Raw genomic sequence first — 15,638 nt, 5'->3', positions numbered from 1 at the left:
TTTGTGTTGGCTTGGACTTCTGAGAAGTAGATGCCGAACAGGAGAGGACCTAGGACCGATACTTTTATGAGTCCACTCGTTACTGGTCGGCATTCTGACATGGGAGTTCACTACTTTCACACTGTGTGTTCTATCTGTGAGCCAGTTTGCAACCCACCTAGTGATATAGGAGTTGATGCCTAGTTTGGTGAGTTTATCAATAATTCCTGAGTAAGGAATGATATCAAAGGCCTTGGCCAGATCAAGGTAGGTTGTATGCACTGCCTTACCTTCATCCACACCCCTGGTGACTGACTCAAAGAAGTCAAACAGGTTGAGCAGGCATGATCTCCATTTCACAAAGCCAAACTTTGTGTGGTCCATTGTTTTGAAATTTCCTATATCTTTGTTAATCAGGTCCATGATGATGGGCTCCATAGCTTTACATATCAGACTCATCAGGCTAATGAAGCAATAATTCCCAGGGTCTGTAGTCACTCCCCCTTTATGGAGAGGGATGACTGTAGCAGTGCACCATTCAGTAGGGACAAAGCCTGAGATGAGGCTGTGACTGAACAGGGCACACCGATGCAGTGCCAGTTCATTTTGTAGTTCACGGAAGCTGTATTCCTGACCTTGAACAATGCAGCTTTAACCTGGGGTGCAGTAATGCTGGGTGCCTGTCATTCTTCCAGTATTGTGATTGGTCCTTTAGGGGGAGTGAGGGGTAAAGTTGGCACTGAATCTGTCGGCCAGTATGTTGGCAGTATCTGTTGGCTCAGTATAGGATGTACCATTGTGCAGTAACTCAGAGCAAATCTGGGTATTGCCATGGAGGTTCTTGATATAACTATAAAAGGCTTTGGGATTGTTTTTAGTGTCTGCTGCAATTCTGCCTTCATAGCTGGCTTTAGAGGATTTGATGAGGGATCTCAACTTTTTGTTGAGACTAATAAGGGAGTTTTCCCAGTCTTGGGACTTCACCTTTTTCTGCAACAGTTTCTTCCTTCTATTGTTGAGTTTATTAATGGCAGGGAACCACGAGATTGGCTTCCTTTTTCTGGTGGAGACCATTTTGGTTCTCTTGGGTATGCCTAGTTCTATGCATTTATGTAGATGTTCGTACAGTGCATTGGTGTATGATTCGGAAGTCTTGCAGCTATTTTCCATTGTCATGGGTGCCGTGAAGTTAGCCACCTCTGTTTTTAGGAATCTAAAGTCAGCTCTGGAGAAATTTTTCAAGGTGGTTACCTTTGCGAGGGGTGTGGGTTAGATGTGGATTCCATGATGATTACTTTATGGTTGGATATGACCAAGGAGGGATTGACTATTGGTGTAAAACAATGATCACCCATTTTAGTAATAACCAGGTCAAGGATGTTGCTTCCTCTAGTGGGGGTCAGAATGAGCTGGTCCAGGGCATTGGAATTGATGAATTCCAGGAAGCAGTGGGCCAGTGTATTGGTACTTGAGTAGTTTTCCCAGTTGATGGAGGGGTAGTTGAAGTCTCCTAGTATAAGAGTGTTGGGTTAGATCTTGATAGATTCCAGGGTGCTTAGGAACATGGAGTGAGAGTCTAGGGACTTGGTTGGGGACCTATATCAGGCTATGACCTGGATCACAGTCTTACCCAGTGTTAGTTGTACCTGGAATATTTCAGATGCATTATGCTGGGCTACTAGTTTGCAGGTATGCATATCCTTTATGAATATGGAGACACCACCACCTTTGGAGCCTCAGTGTATGTTTTGCGGCCAAAAGGTGTAGAATGAGTTATAGCCTGGTAGTGCAGGGGTGCTTTCTGCTGTTTTAAACCAGGTCTCTGTAACAGCACAAATGTCGATGTTCCCAATTTTGAGGAGTGCTTAGAGCCAGTGCATCTTGAGATTTAGACTTCTAGTATTGAGTAGCATGACTCTCAGATTGCATTTATTTATAGTTATGTTATAGTGGTAATGTGGTCTTTGGAACACCACCTAAAAAAGTCACTATAGGGGTGGCAAGAGCCTTAGCCAGTACTGGCAACCCAGGGGTGACATATGCAGGCCATCTCTGGCAAAGCATTGAGGTCTGTCAATCATGTCATCCCAAGCAGACAGATACTGGATCACCTTAGAATGATACAAGAAACTTAGCAAATTGTTGAAGTCAATATTTTTTTGTTTGTACTGCGGTATCATTCTGGGTGATGGTAGGATACTGCTCAGGGCTAGTGTCATACCTGCCTGGGCCACATAAACCGAGAGCCCCACCATGTCTTTTTTCATGTAGTCCAGGGAGGTGTGTCTCAGGTCATTCACACCCACATGGACAATGACAGAGTCATACTTGTACTTGTGGAGTGACCTGAGTGAGTGTGTTATGTGTCGGATTCTGCCACCTGATAGACAGCTGACTATTACCTTCTCCTTATTCAACCTACTGAGTGGGAAATCTGTGTGCCACACTACTGAGTCATTTATGATTAGTGCATTGGGCAAGGTGTTTAGCCTTAGGTGCTTAGGTTGAGGGGCACACTGTGGAGGTGAACTATGTGTCCTGTGGTTTGTGCTGTGTTGTGGTGGTTGAGTACATTTCTATCTTGGAGGTCTCTGAAGTTTGGGTAAATTTCTATTGAGTGCCTCTGCGAAGGTGGGTGTGTGGTTTGTGTCTTTATAGTGGGTGTTCTGGAGGGCTATGTATTCCATGTGGTGTAGTGCAGGTGTTGACCTCCTCCTCTTGACCAGCTAGTCCCGTCTTGGCTGGAGAGTGCATAGCTTCCAATTTGGTGATATAAGTGCATCTCTCACAAGTCTGAGGTAAGAGGAGAGGGTTGTCTGTGTACATGAGGCAGTTGCTACACTGCCTCAGAATGCCCAAGTACACCAGGTTAATAGGAGAAAGTACAGGGAACTGCCCTTTAATGTGCTATCTTTTGTCTCTTAGCCCAAGCCAGGGTGAACTGGGCATGCTAATGTCTTCTTACAGGGACATCATCAGGGGGTTCTTCCTCTGAGTCCTCCTGTGACTGTGGCTGTGGTGACCTAAGCACTGGTGAGGGGCTGTGTATCCCTTCTCTTTGCTGATCTTGCTGCAGCTGCTTCCACAGGATCATATTGTGCAGCATGGCACATATGTGCACATGTGGCTGCAGGGCTCCACCAGATATATCGAGGCACTGAAGCAGTGACTTTAGAAGCCCAAACACACTCTACAATGTTCCTAGTTTGTGCGTGTGCCTCATTATGGCGTTCTTCTGTGGGTGTGTGTGCATTTCTGATGGGTGTAATTATCCATGGTTCCAGTGCATAGCCAGCATCTCCCAGTAAATGGCCATGTGGATGCCCCCCCAGCAAACATCTGGTACAGCTGTGATGCATGCCACATATGGGAATCGTTATAACTGCCAGAGCTGCCAGCACACACATTCATGATAATCCCCTGGGCATTGCACACAACTTGACAGCTGATGGAGCGGTACCCCTTGTGGATCATGTAGATTCTATCCTCCTCACCGGATGGTTACTTGATGTATACAATAGTGCAATTGATGGCACCCAGTACCTCAGGTAATGTGCTACATGTATGCTGGCCCTCGACTCAGAGGTGAAAGGAAAAGAAATGTGCTCATTGGCATGTGGAAGCATGGTATCCAGGAAATGGTGGAGAACCCTGGATGCTGATGCCTGTGAGACCCCCATCATGTCCCCAGTTGGTCTTTGGAAAGTACCTGTAGCAAGAATCTTAAGGGCTACACATACCTTTGTTTCCAATGGGATGGGATCCCCTTTGTTGGCTCTGGGTCTGAGTTGAGGGTAGCAGAGCTCTGTGAGTTCTTGTAGTATGTCCCTGTCCACCCTGTAGCACTATACAATCTCCAGCTCATGTAGCTCCTGGAAGGTTACCCTGGGCCTGAACACTCTTCTCCTTCTCAGTCTAGGCCTATAGTCAGCAGCAGAAGCAATGACTTCAGCATCTAGTACATACAGATGTAGCAGACCTCCAGCAGCCCCTAGGATTCTCTCAGTTAAAATTCCAAAGTTTGTACTCTAATGGTGCAGAGCATGGGGCGGAAAAATCAGATTGTAGGGTGTATCCATACTTTGTAGTGCTCTGCTGTGGGTACTGACTGTGTGATTGGCTACCTATAATGTATTCCACCTGCCTAGTATATCATTAATATGATTTAATGGCCCTAGGTTAAGTTAAACAGGGGGCAAAACTAATTATTATGTCATTGGCTTTTAGATGCACTCAGCACTGTGACACCAAGAGCAAATGTGTGCCTTGTAGGTAAACAAAGCTTAGCACTTAGTGCACACACCCCTCCACACTTCCACGCTCAGCATGGTGGTGCGCCATGCAAAGATGCAGAAACATGCGACCCTTAACAAAACAAAGCTTAGAAGTTAGTGCACCCCCCCCCCCCAGAAAGGGCACGCTCAGCATGGTAGCGTGCCACTCAAACTGGCAAAGTTAAGCTGAAATAAGCTTCAAATTCATTGGACAGACCCTCCCCTGATGTCAGCTACCTCCGCTGTAAACACCAACATAGTTCTCTGCCTACACGAAGGGGATATGTGGACACGATTACCCCTTTATTCTATTCAGTAACTCCACCTCATTTGCATAGGGATCCATGCTTACAGCCTGGAAACTACACGCTTCATAGCCTTACCCCGTTAGCAACAGCACCAATGCACCATTGTAGATTCTCCACTCAAGGGCCTGTAATGCATTTCTGTCATATAATATTATTTTTTTTTATAAAGCATGTTTGCCCACTGCAGCACACCACACAAACATGCCCAGATTATTAAAAAAATGAATTTAACTTATTTCCTTTAATTTTTCAGACACTCAGGAGGATAGTTTCACTCATATCTGTAACTGGTATGCCATTTCTGTGCATATATCTATATTTTTACAACCCCTTTTTTCTGTCTAGACTCCTGTACACAGAATTTTTCCATGTACTCTAAAGCCATTGACACAGGGTCTGTACAGCTGCCTACCTGCATGCTGGATTACTTTACCTGACTCATGTGTATGAGATTCACCTGCTTATGCTGTAATTTGCATGCCCCAGAACTTTCCATGTTGGCACATGCATGTGTGCCGCCTAGCAGTGCCTACTGAATCTAAAACCTGTTTACTATCATGTAAGCAGCATGGTGCAATGCCTACATGGTAAAAAAATGTGTTTTAAAAAAACACGTATTAAATTCCCCCCAAGATCTTTTATATTATGTATATTAATACACATTTTCTGATGAATAAAACATGTAAGTACGGTAAATGGCATTTAGTGATTGTCATGCTATTTTGCTGCAAAAGATCACATACAAGGGACAGAGGAAGCTATAGACACAAAAATCAGGGTACAATCAGGACTGTTTGAGATGCATACAGTCTAGAATGTGGTAAATAATAGGATGAAAACCTTCAAGGTAGACTCTAAATTCTTGATGTGATATGCACAGTACAGATGCTTCGGTACAGGGTTTAAAGGCTGTACTTTCAATATAATATTTTTATAAAGTTATTAGTACAGTATAAGCTATTTGATATGTTAGTAAAGTTTATTTTATTTTAATATATATCTAGCCATGTGTATGCATAGAAGCTTGCTTGTTTCTTACAGAACCAAATTTCATTTCTCTTCAGCTAAGCACGCATTTTAACATAGTAAGAGATTGTGAACATGTGCTAACAGCAATGCTTTATAATTGTTTAGAAGCATACCCATTACATACCTCTCAACCTCTTAGTGCCAGAAAAAGACACATTTTATGAGGAACAAACCAAAAATATGAGGCAAAAATCTGAACACTCTGCAAAAATCTGGACAGTTGAGAGGTATGAATTACACTGAACATTTATACGGCACACATCTAACTATTGTAAAAAAATAAAGAAAAAGACAGCATTCTGTTTTATAATGTCGAGTGAAAACAATGTGCCAAAAGATAATGATACTTCATTACATCCTGTACTTGCAGTTACTAATTAACATATTAAAGTCAGACAAGAATTCACTGCCTTATTGCTATGTTTATTTAATGCATAATTATACTTGTTAAAATATGCAGTTACTTATGCATTCATATTTATTCAGTTATAGTTACTTAAGTAATTTATTACATATTTCATCTGCATGAGTCTCACATTTTTCATATATAGCCAGGCCTTAGGGAATATCTTTCCTTGTCATCCTTTTATTACTTAGCAGTCATGTTTCTTAAGTTATAGCTGATATGCATGTAAAATCTTCATGTTTCCAGCCTATACTAGTTACACAATGAATCAAAGCAAAAAGGGCTTATTAAAATGTAGGACTGAGAAACTTGCTGTTTTTATGTATGCATTCTATAATAAATGCAATAAATATCGTCTTCACCTGTGCATTCTGTAACTTCTATGACCTTCATAAAGAATGCTATGACTTATTAACCTAAATAGGTCCAACTGCAACACTGAAAAGTTAATGTAAGCTAACATAAACTATGATATGCATTGCCATTGCACTTACTTGCTAGTTCCTTAACTGCAATATGCAATGCATTGTGTTCCAGATGTTTCACAGACCTGGTAACAAATGCATACATATTAGATTTTGAAATTAATTGTCCCAAACTAAAGGACGTTAAACCATTAACAAGAATTTCATTTAACTGGCCCACTAGGTATGAATACCCCTTTCCAGGGTGACCCAGGAAAACTGTCTGGTTAAATGATTTCTTATAGTTAGACAGCAGGCAATGAAGAAAACAAAATGAATCACATTACTAGAGTCTGAAGCTTGTTAACAGTTCATAACAGTAATACTCTGCAGTAAACTGCCAGACAATCCTCTGTACTTAACTGCTAAATAAGGTAGGTACATTTTGAAATACATACTAGAAATGTATTGTAATTAAATGCAACACATGAAAGTAGGTCCAAAATAGAAAGCAAAACTATTGTCTGACAAGTGGCATAATTTCTTTTAATAGTATTTTGTACGCCATAAAACTAATGTTGAGCAGACCTTTTGACAAAGACGTTACTAATACACTCTGGTGATCTAACTGCGTATTATATTACTGCTGTACAAAGACTCTTAATACAATTGTTACAGCACACTTCACTTTATTTTTTTAAATGGATCAGTATTCAGAATGTTGTCACTGACAATTCAATTCATCAGTGAACCAACATTGGAGCAATGTCAAATCAGTCAAAAGAGTTATGTCTTAAAATAAGAATGCTACTGGAAAAATCCAGGTTTACAGTCAGGTTGCCTGGTGCTTATATATATATATATATATATATATATATATATATATATATATATATATATATATATATATATATATATATATATATATATATATATATTGTATATATATATGTATACACACACGCACACACACACACACATATATATATATATATATATATATATATATATATGTGTGTGTGTGTGTGTACACAACTGCATTAATATATACAAATATTGCATAACTGATTGCTGTACTCTATTAGAAGTAGAACTGTTGCATTATTTGCTTGATGATATATAATCTGAACAAGAGTATATTTGAACTTGTTTTTGAAAGACTTTGTTATACTTACAGTACAATCCACATATTCCATTTGCCTACTTACCTAAGGGATGACAGTGGCACCATTTTAAAGCATTTTTTTTCTAGTAAGGTTAAGTTTCTGGAATAAACGCTAAGTTCATATGGTCATAGAATCATAGGAAGTTATTAGGCTAATGGCCCTATGGCCCTTACAAGCCTAGCCAGGTTCTGCCCTTGTTTCCATGATCAGCACCTATTGCCCCTGTCTAAGAGAGACACAGGTGGAACTCCCAGGGTTAATTTACAGTTACCCATCCAATCGCCCAGATTGCGCTTGAAGAGTGCCAAAGAGGTTCTCTGCTTTACATGGACTGTGAGTCTGTTCCACAAGTATGGTAAACTTTTGGAGACAAATCTGTCCCTCCAGCAGGTTCTATTAATGTGACATACCACATACCAGGTTAAGGTGTCTAGAATGAGTAACCTGTGAGCCATTGGACTTACAGATATGCAGCATTTCCAATAAAGCAGTCAGAAATTGCCTCATATGCAAGGCAGAGATTGCCTCTGAGCAGTCTGTATGAAATGGAGTAAAGTGACAGTGATTTCAACCAGTCCACATAGGACAGATGCTGAAGACCTTGAATTCTCCTTGTGAGGAACCTTTGCGGTCTTTCCAGTTGCTACAGATGCTTGGGAAGGTACATACCAAAGGGGCGCTGTACTCAGTTATTGGCCTGATGAAGGAAGAGTACAGGGAGGTTATAACTTCTTCTTTTTTTTTCTGGAGGCAATTGTTACACGTCTTGAGGCTTTGTAACTTAAACTTAAATAAACTTATAAATAGACTGACTACCACACTCATGCATGTTAACACTCTGGTTGTTCTCTCAAAATGGCACTGCTGCCTGCATGTGCTCACTATTTATATGCATGTGCTACATCTGGAAATGCTTCTTAAAGGTACATAAACACGCTCTGATCTACATCCTCCCTCTTTGAGAAATAGTTCATATACTAAATGACAATATTCAATGAAATGCAATTTACATTAGTGATCTTTTGACATGCCAGTCTGCTATAGAAAAATAATTCTCAACATATTAGTCACTGTAATATCTCTCAGTTGTCCCTGTCTTTTCCTCATGGTATTGGTCAGTCTTCACAAAATATTTGGTTTTCTGGCATATTTTTGATGACTGCAATCCTTTTAACGGACAAATAAATCTGCTAATTTTTTTCATAGCTGGACTTCTGAGAAAAAAGCTTCTTAAAAAGTTGGGCTTTGATTGCTCTGTTGTTTTTAGCATTAGGCAGCAACAAACTAGAACTGATAGGCAAGGTTGTTCCGGTTTGCCTAAATAGAAGTCCCTGAGCAGGTGAGCCAAGTAGGTTGTCATGGGGTATATTTCTGAGATGAAGTAAATTCAAGAAGATATCAGTATTGTCGTGCTTTGACCTCTCTAGTAATTGCTTTGCACTCTGTACTGCACATTCAGCAAGGCCGTTTGACTGAGTGTATTCAGGACTACTAGTAACATGAATAAAGTCCCTCTCTTTTGCAAATCTCTGAAACAATTGAATGGTAAACTGAGAACTGTTGCCAGAAATAACTCTGTATGGACTACCATGGACTGTATAATGACATTTCATCTTAGTAATAACAGCACTGGATGCTAAGTTAAGTAGCAAATCGATCTCAAACCAGTTTGAATAAGAGTCTACCAACACTATGTAATGCTGATTGTTCAACTCAAATATGTCAGTTGTTACTGTTGACCAAGGTAGTTCAGAAATCTGGCTTAGCTGAAGTGGCTCTTTTTGCAAATGCAGTTTAATGCATTACTTTTATAACCCTGATACATCTTTGCACATATGCAGTTAATGCTCACTTAAACCTAGGTTTTTAATGTGTCCTTTTATACATTTTCTATATTCATGAAATTTTGCATTGTTTCATATACTTGCATGTTTCAAAAAGTTTATTAATTATATTTATATACTTTTACATTTGCATACCTTGTATTACTTTAATAGAACCATTTTTGGTAGTTCTACATCTTCTATTAGAAACATATGAACTTGGATTAATATTTACTATACCATTTTATTTTATTACAGTTTTATGTCAAGTTTTGTTGTTTTTTAGAACTTTGCACATGAGATATGCAAAACTGAGTATAGCTTGTTTTAAATAATGAATTATAAGTTTTATTAATGAGTTTTGAATATTAGTGAAGAATTAGTTAGTTCATATGTTTTGGTTTTCAGCGTTTTGTTTTGTTAAATTTTAACTATTGGTAGCTTAAAGCTTGTTTTTAGAATCATATATTTTTAAGTGAGTACAAAGTTAATTGTATAATTGCACAATGAATTAATTAATTTATTGAATGATGAGTTTGCCTTCACTATATAATCTCTACAATTCATTATGTTGTATATGGTCTGAGGAAGCGTATCAGGAGATACGCGAAAGCGCTTACCACAGTTTCCAATAAATCTTTATATTTTATTTTTTCAACATGGAGAGTCTGAAGTTTGTATTTCACATCTTTTGCAAATCTCTGAAACGATTGAATGGTAAACTGAGAACCGTTGCCAGAAATAACTTTGTATGGACTACCATGGACTGTATAATGACATTTCATCTTAGTAATAACAGCACTGGATGCTAAGTTAAGTAGCAAATCGATCTCAAACCAGTTTGAATAAGAGTCTACCAACACTATGTAATGCTGATTGTTCAACTCAAATATGTCAGTTGTTACTGTTGACCAAGGTAGTTCAGAAATCTGGCTTAGCTGAAGTGGCTCTTTTTGCAAATGCAGTTTAGTACTGTTGCACACTGAACAAGAAGAAAGCACTTTATCAATATATTTCATTAGAGAAGGCCAAAATATTAGTCCTCTTGCCCTTCTTTTGGTAGAATCAGAACCTGGGTGGCCACGATGCAAAATCTGAATGTATTCATGTTGTAAGGAAGTAGGAACAATAACTTTCGGACTTTGAAAATGATACCATCTTCCATCAGCATCTCATCTCTGGTGTGGAACATAAGTTTCACTTCTAGCGAAACACATCATTGCTTTGACAGCCTTCCTACATTGATGAAGTGGTTGAGCTTTTGCAAAATTGGATCAGTCTTTGTATGATCTCTCAGCTCATCAACTCTTGTGGTAGAAAAATGATGCACTTCCATGACATCAAAGTCAAAATTCTCTGCATCAAACTGGTTCGTGGTATTTCTGGGCAATCTGGATAATTTATCAGACAGATAAAGAAGTTTACCTTTTGTATAGACCATTTTCAAATTATACTTTTGCAATTTGAGCATCATGCTTTGTAGTCTTGCTGGAGCTGAATGCATAGGCTTCTTTAAAATAGTGACTAGAGGTTGATTTATAGGTTCATACTAGGCTATCTGCCCTAGGGCATTTATTAGCCTAGCCAGAGTGTGTTTGGCTTTCCCCACCCATTTTAAATTAATTTTGCTATGCCCTTTTTCGAGGTTAGTATACTGTGCCTCTGTCTAACAGTGACACAGAAGTGATACCCGGGGTAAACCTACGATCTCCCATCCACTCATCAAGATTCCTCTTGAAGAGAGTCAATGAGGGACTCTGCCTAACCTGGACTGGGATTTTATAGGTTAAATATATACCTTCAATCTGTAAAGCTCTTTCCAGTGGTGAGAATCAAACCTTGCACCTTGTGATTGAAAGGCATACACACTAACCACTGTACCATTCAACCTTTCAGGATAGTCAATTTCTGTCTGGATAGCTCGGCCATAGATATAATCATGGAACTTCGAACATGCAAACACAATCGCCAAAAGTTCCTTCTCAATTTGAGCATACTGCATCTCAGTTTGACTAAGCATTCTAGATGCGTAGGCAACAGGTCTGCCCTCTAGAAGAATAACTGCCCAAGAAGAAACTTTGAAGCATCACAAGATAGAACTTCTGGTTTGTGGACATCATAGTATCTTAATATAGGCAGGCTAGTGATTTGCTATTTGAGGTTATCAAATGCTCTCTGTTCTAATCATGACCTGGCAACATCTTTGCATGTCAGCTCTTTCAAAATTGCTGATAACCCACTAAAGTCAGGGATAAATTTGCCCAAATAGTTAACCATACCAAGAAAACGCTGTAGGACTTGGACATTGTCTGGAGCTGGCATTTCAAGAATGGATGCTTGTTTAGAAGAATCTGGTTTTAAGCCTGTACTGCTAAATAAATGACCAACATAAGTAACTTCTGGTAGTCTGAATTTACACTTCAGAGGACTGAGCTTTAAATTCACTTCATGTGCTCTGTCTAGAACTTTCCTGAGGTTTCTGTCAGGTTCTGCTTTCCATTAGCTCTAACCAGTAAATCATTAACTATTATTGCACACGGGTACCCTGAAGAAATTTGATGCATTGCACGCTGGAAGACTTCACTGGTAGAATTTATTCAAAATGCATCCTGAGGAATCTGTATCTACCGAATGGGGTACAGAATGTAGTCAGTAGTGCAGATCTGTGATCAAGCATTACTTGCCAAAATGATCTTTTTGCATCTAAGACAGAAAAAACATTTGGCATTTGGCAAAAGGGCGACAATCTCCTTGACTGCACGCATAGGATGATGAGGTCATTTTAATGCCTTTTTAAGTCTCTTAGGTCAATGCATATTCTGATTTCATCTGAATTTTTCTTATGAGCAGCTACCATGGAAGACACCCACTCAGTTGGATCTGTGACTGGAGAAATCACAACTTGTTGCACCATTTTGTCTAACTGGAATTTGACTTTGTCTAGTTGTTGGAATGCTCTTGCTGGTCTGACCACTGGACTGACCTCTGGGTCTACTTTCATTCAGTACAAAACTGGAAATTTGCCTTAACTTCTCATTGAAAATATCAGCATACTCTGAGAAAATAGCATCAATAAAGCTGGAACTAGGACATGTGCTTACATGATGGACTTCTTTGGTAAAAGAAAGCAGTTTCATTCTTAAACTGTCTCTGAGACTTAATGACTGCACAGGTCTTCTGACTGCATAAAACTGCAAGCTGTAACTGTTCCCAGCCAAATAGCATGAAAGCACTACTGAGCCTTTGGTTTGAATCTCTTCACCTCCATAAGCAACAAGCTTCACACAATTGGCCAAATTAAGTTGCTCACAAGCTCTCACTTTAGCAAATGTTTCTACTGACATTACATTACAGTGAATCAGTGTCTACTTTGAGCTCCGTGGGCTTACCATTGATCAGGACAGTACAAAATACTTCATTCTTTGCCAACAAATCTACTGCATTAACCTTTTCACCGACCACTGATCCACCATCTACATAGAAAGTAGGGTTGAAGCTCTCTACATGATCAACTTGCTTTTATGAGTGACCTTTCTTAATAACCGAATAAGGCTTGCTTGATTTACAAAACTTTTAAAAATGGTACATTTTTTTTACATTTGTGGCATTGCTGACCAAATGCTAAGCACTTTTCTCTTTTAGACTCATGATTGGCACCACAATTATGACAGTAAACAATAAGACTTGACTTGGGTTTTGCTGACTCACTCATATTGTACTGAGCATGCCCTTTTTACAGAGCTAGTCTTGGAACTTTCTAGAAACCTATGAGTTTTCCCAGATAGACCCACAGGGGTTGCAGCTGCCATGTGCTTAGACCTGCTTCTGCTTGCCATGTGCTGCATGCTGTCTACATTTGCTGCTGAAACCATGCTCTTATCACTTGCAAGCATACTTGTGTGCCTTTTTGTGAGCTCATGGATTTGACAAATCTCTATGGCTTTGCTTAATGTTAAATTACTGTCACAAAGCAAAATCTTTGCCACTGTAGCACTATTAACACCACACACAAGTATGTCCTTTATTAACTCATCTTTCAAATCACCAAATCTGCATGTTTTGGATTTATTTCTCAAGTCAGTGATATAAGCTACACAGGTTTCACCTGGCTTTTGGTCTCTTGTATAAAATAAGTGCTCTATAATGTAACATTTGTCTGGGGATTACACATTTCTCTAAATTTACATTTTAAGCACTCATGGTCCTTCCTTGATTCAGCTGGTACCACAATATGACAGTTTCCCCCTCTCCTGCATATACTGCAGGTGCATGCAGAAATTAATGCTCTCTTTCAATAGCTTCTGACCCAGCTAAGTTAAGCAAAATAAATGCCCTTCTATGTGCTTTTTTGTCAGAAAAAGCTGCTTGTATGAAAATAACACATTCCTTCTCAAATACTCTCTAATTCTCTGCAATATTATGATCAAACACAAGTGGACTTGATCTACGAAATTCCTCTGCCATAGCAACACACAGTAGTGAAGGTGCTTAAAATCATGTATGAACTTGCACACAAACATATATGCCAGAAATTTATGCCAGTACTTGTAATCGTGCTCAATAGCACAACAAACTCTTTGAAATAACTACATTTTGCCAAATAAGTCTCCGTAGCACAAGAACACTCTAAATTCACTGTACTTTGTGAAACCGCTCCTTATCAGTGTAAGAAATATTTCAAAATGACTGTACTTTGTGAATAAACTGTACACAGCATAATAACTCCTCAAAATGGCTGTACTTTGTGAAATAACTTTGCACAGTGGAAGAAACACTCTGAAATGGCGGCACTCTGCGAATAAATGTACACGGCACAAGAAACTTTTTGAAATGGCTGTACTTTGACTGCACTTTGCAATATAACTGTACTTTGCACACAGAAAACTCTTTGAAATAATTGTACTGTAATAAAGCACACACTCTGCAAACACTTTGCACACTCTGAAATACTTCAAACAACTCTAGTAATGCTTTGAATGGCTTTGGTCAATGTGAAATAATAGTTTATGCCAAACATGGTCATTTACTAAAAAAAACATGCATTTGCCTTGCCCTTTAAGCTTAATTTACCCTTTTATTGTACTTTTTATGCCATTTTAATCTCTTATCATGCTCATTATACTTTTTTGAGCCCATTTTACTTTAAACATGCTCATTATGCAAACCAAAGGTAATTCTGAGCCCCATATGAATATCTCTGCTAGTATTATCAAATATCATGGTTTTTAATATTTTGTTTAATTAATAATGCATTTTGTGCCTTTCATTTGATTAATAATGCATTTTGTGCTACTTGTTTGATTAATAATGCATTTTGTGCCTTATAAATGCTCTGTTTCATTTTCTTTGCCAAATAAATCATTTGTGCAATTTTTTTGTTAGCTTGTTTGTTTCTGGCTTTTTTTATTTGTCTGAGCTCTGTTTTACTCAACCAGCTTAATCTGCCTTCACTTTCAACTCTGGACCTAATGGCTTGAAGAAGTTGCTCTCTTAATCCCTGTTCTGACACTATGTTGCTCATCTGGTCAGGGTAAAACAGACAAACATTCATGGGTTCAGTTCAAGCAGCTTTATTATACATAAACATCAGGAATGAGGCTTTGTAACTTAAACTTAAATAAACATAAACAGACTGACTACCACACTCATACATGTTAACACTCTGGCTGTTCTCTCAAAATGGTACTTCACATGCTCAGTATTTATATGCATGTGTTTACATCTGGAAATGCTTCTTAAAGGTGCATACACATTCTCTGATTTACAGCAATGCCCTTAATTATGAGATAAGCAATATAGAATGCCTTTCTTACCACTGTGGAGACATGGTGATCAAAGGTAAGGTTGCCTAATTATTTTCTTACAAAGATACTGCTGCCAATCTTATATATCAAAATATGTTTGCCTCATATTTACTCTCTAGGGTACAGACAGACTCTTCATTTAACTCAGTGAATTCCATCTTGGTGTGTTGGTGCAGTCATTCAAGGTCTAGTTTTTACCTTATAAATGTGCTGGCCCTTAATATCTGCTTCCTGTATCTCCCATGTATTTTATAGATGATGCTCACATGGTAAAAGCTTATGCCTACCTTTTGTATCAGTTTTGCAAAGCAGGTACCATTACATTGCATCGTTAGTGATAAGAACATAATATGTTCTTCACCAACCCAGTGATAATGTCTGTAGCTAGATCACCATGTTTCATTTAAAGTTGCAACAAAAAGAAATAGCTAATCTGTGTGTTTAT

The 15,638-nt window shown here is 38.7% G+C and overlaps 1 protein-coding gene across 2 annotated transcripts in view; it reads right to left on the bottom strand.

The window, feature by feature from the left end:
- RALYL (RALY RNA binding protein like) overlaps positions 1 to 15,638 on the bottom strand; it is a 1,351,009-nt gene that overhangs the window by 227,519 nt on the left and 1,107,852 nt on the right. The window lies entirely within an intron of this gene.

The sequence above is a fragment of the Protopterus annectens genome, chromosome 3.part0, assembly GCF_019279795.1.
Source record: "Protopterus annectens isolate FY-2018-M chromosome 3.part0, PAN1.0, whole genome shotgun sequence".
NCBI lineage: Eukaryota > Metazoa > Chordata > Ceratodontiformes > Protopteridae > Protopterus > Protopterus annectens.
This window is presented reverse-complemented; position numbering and strand designations above follow the sequence as displayed.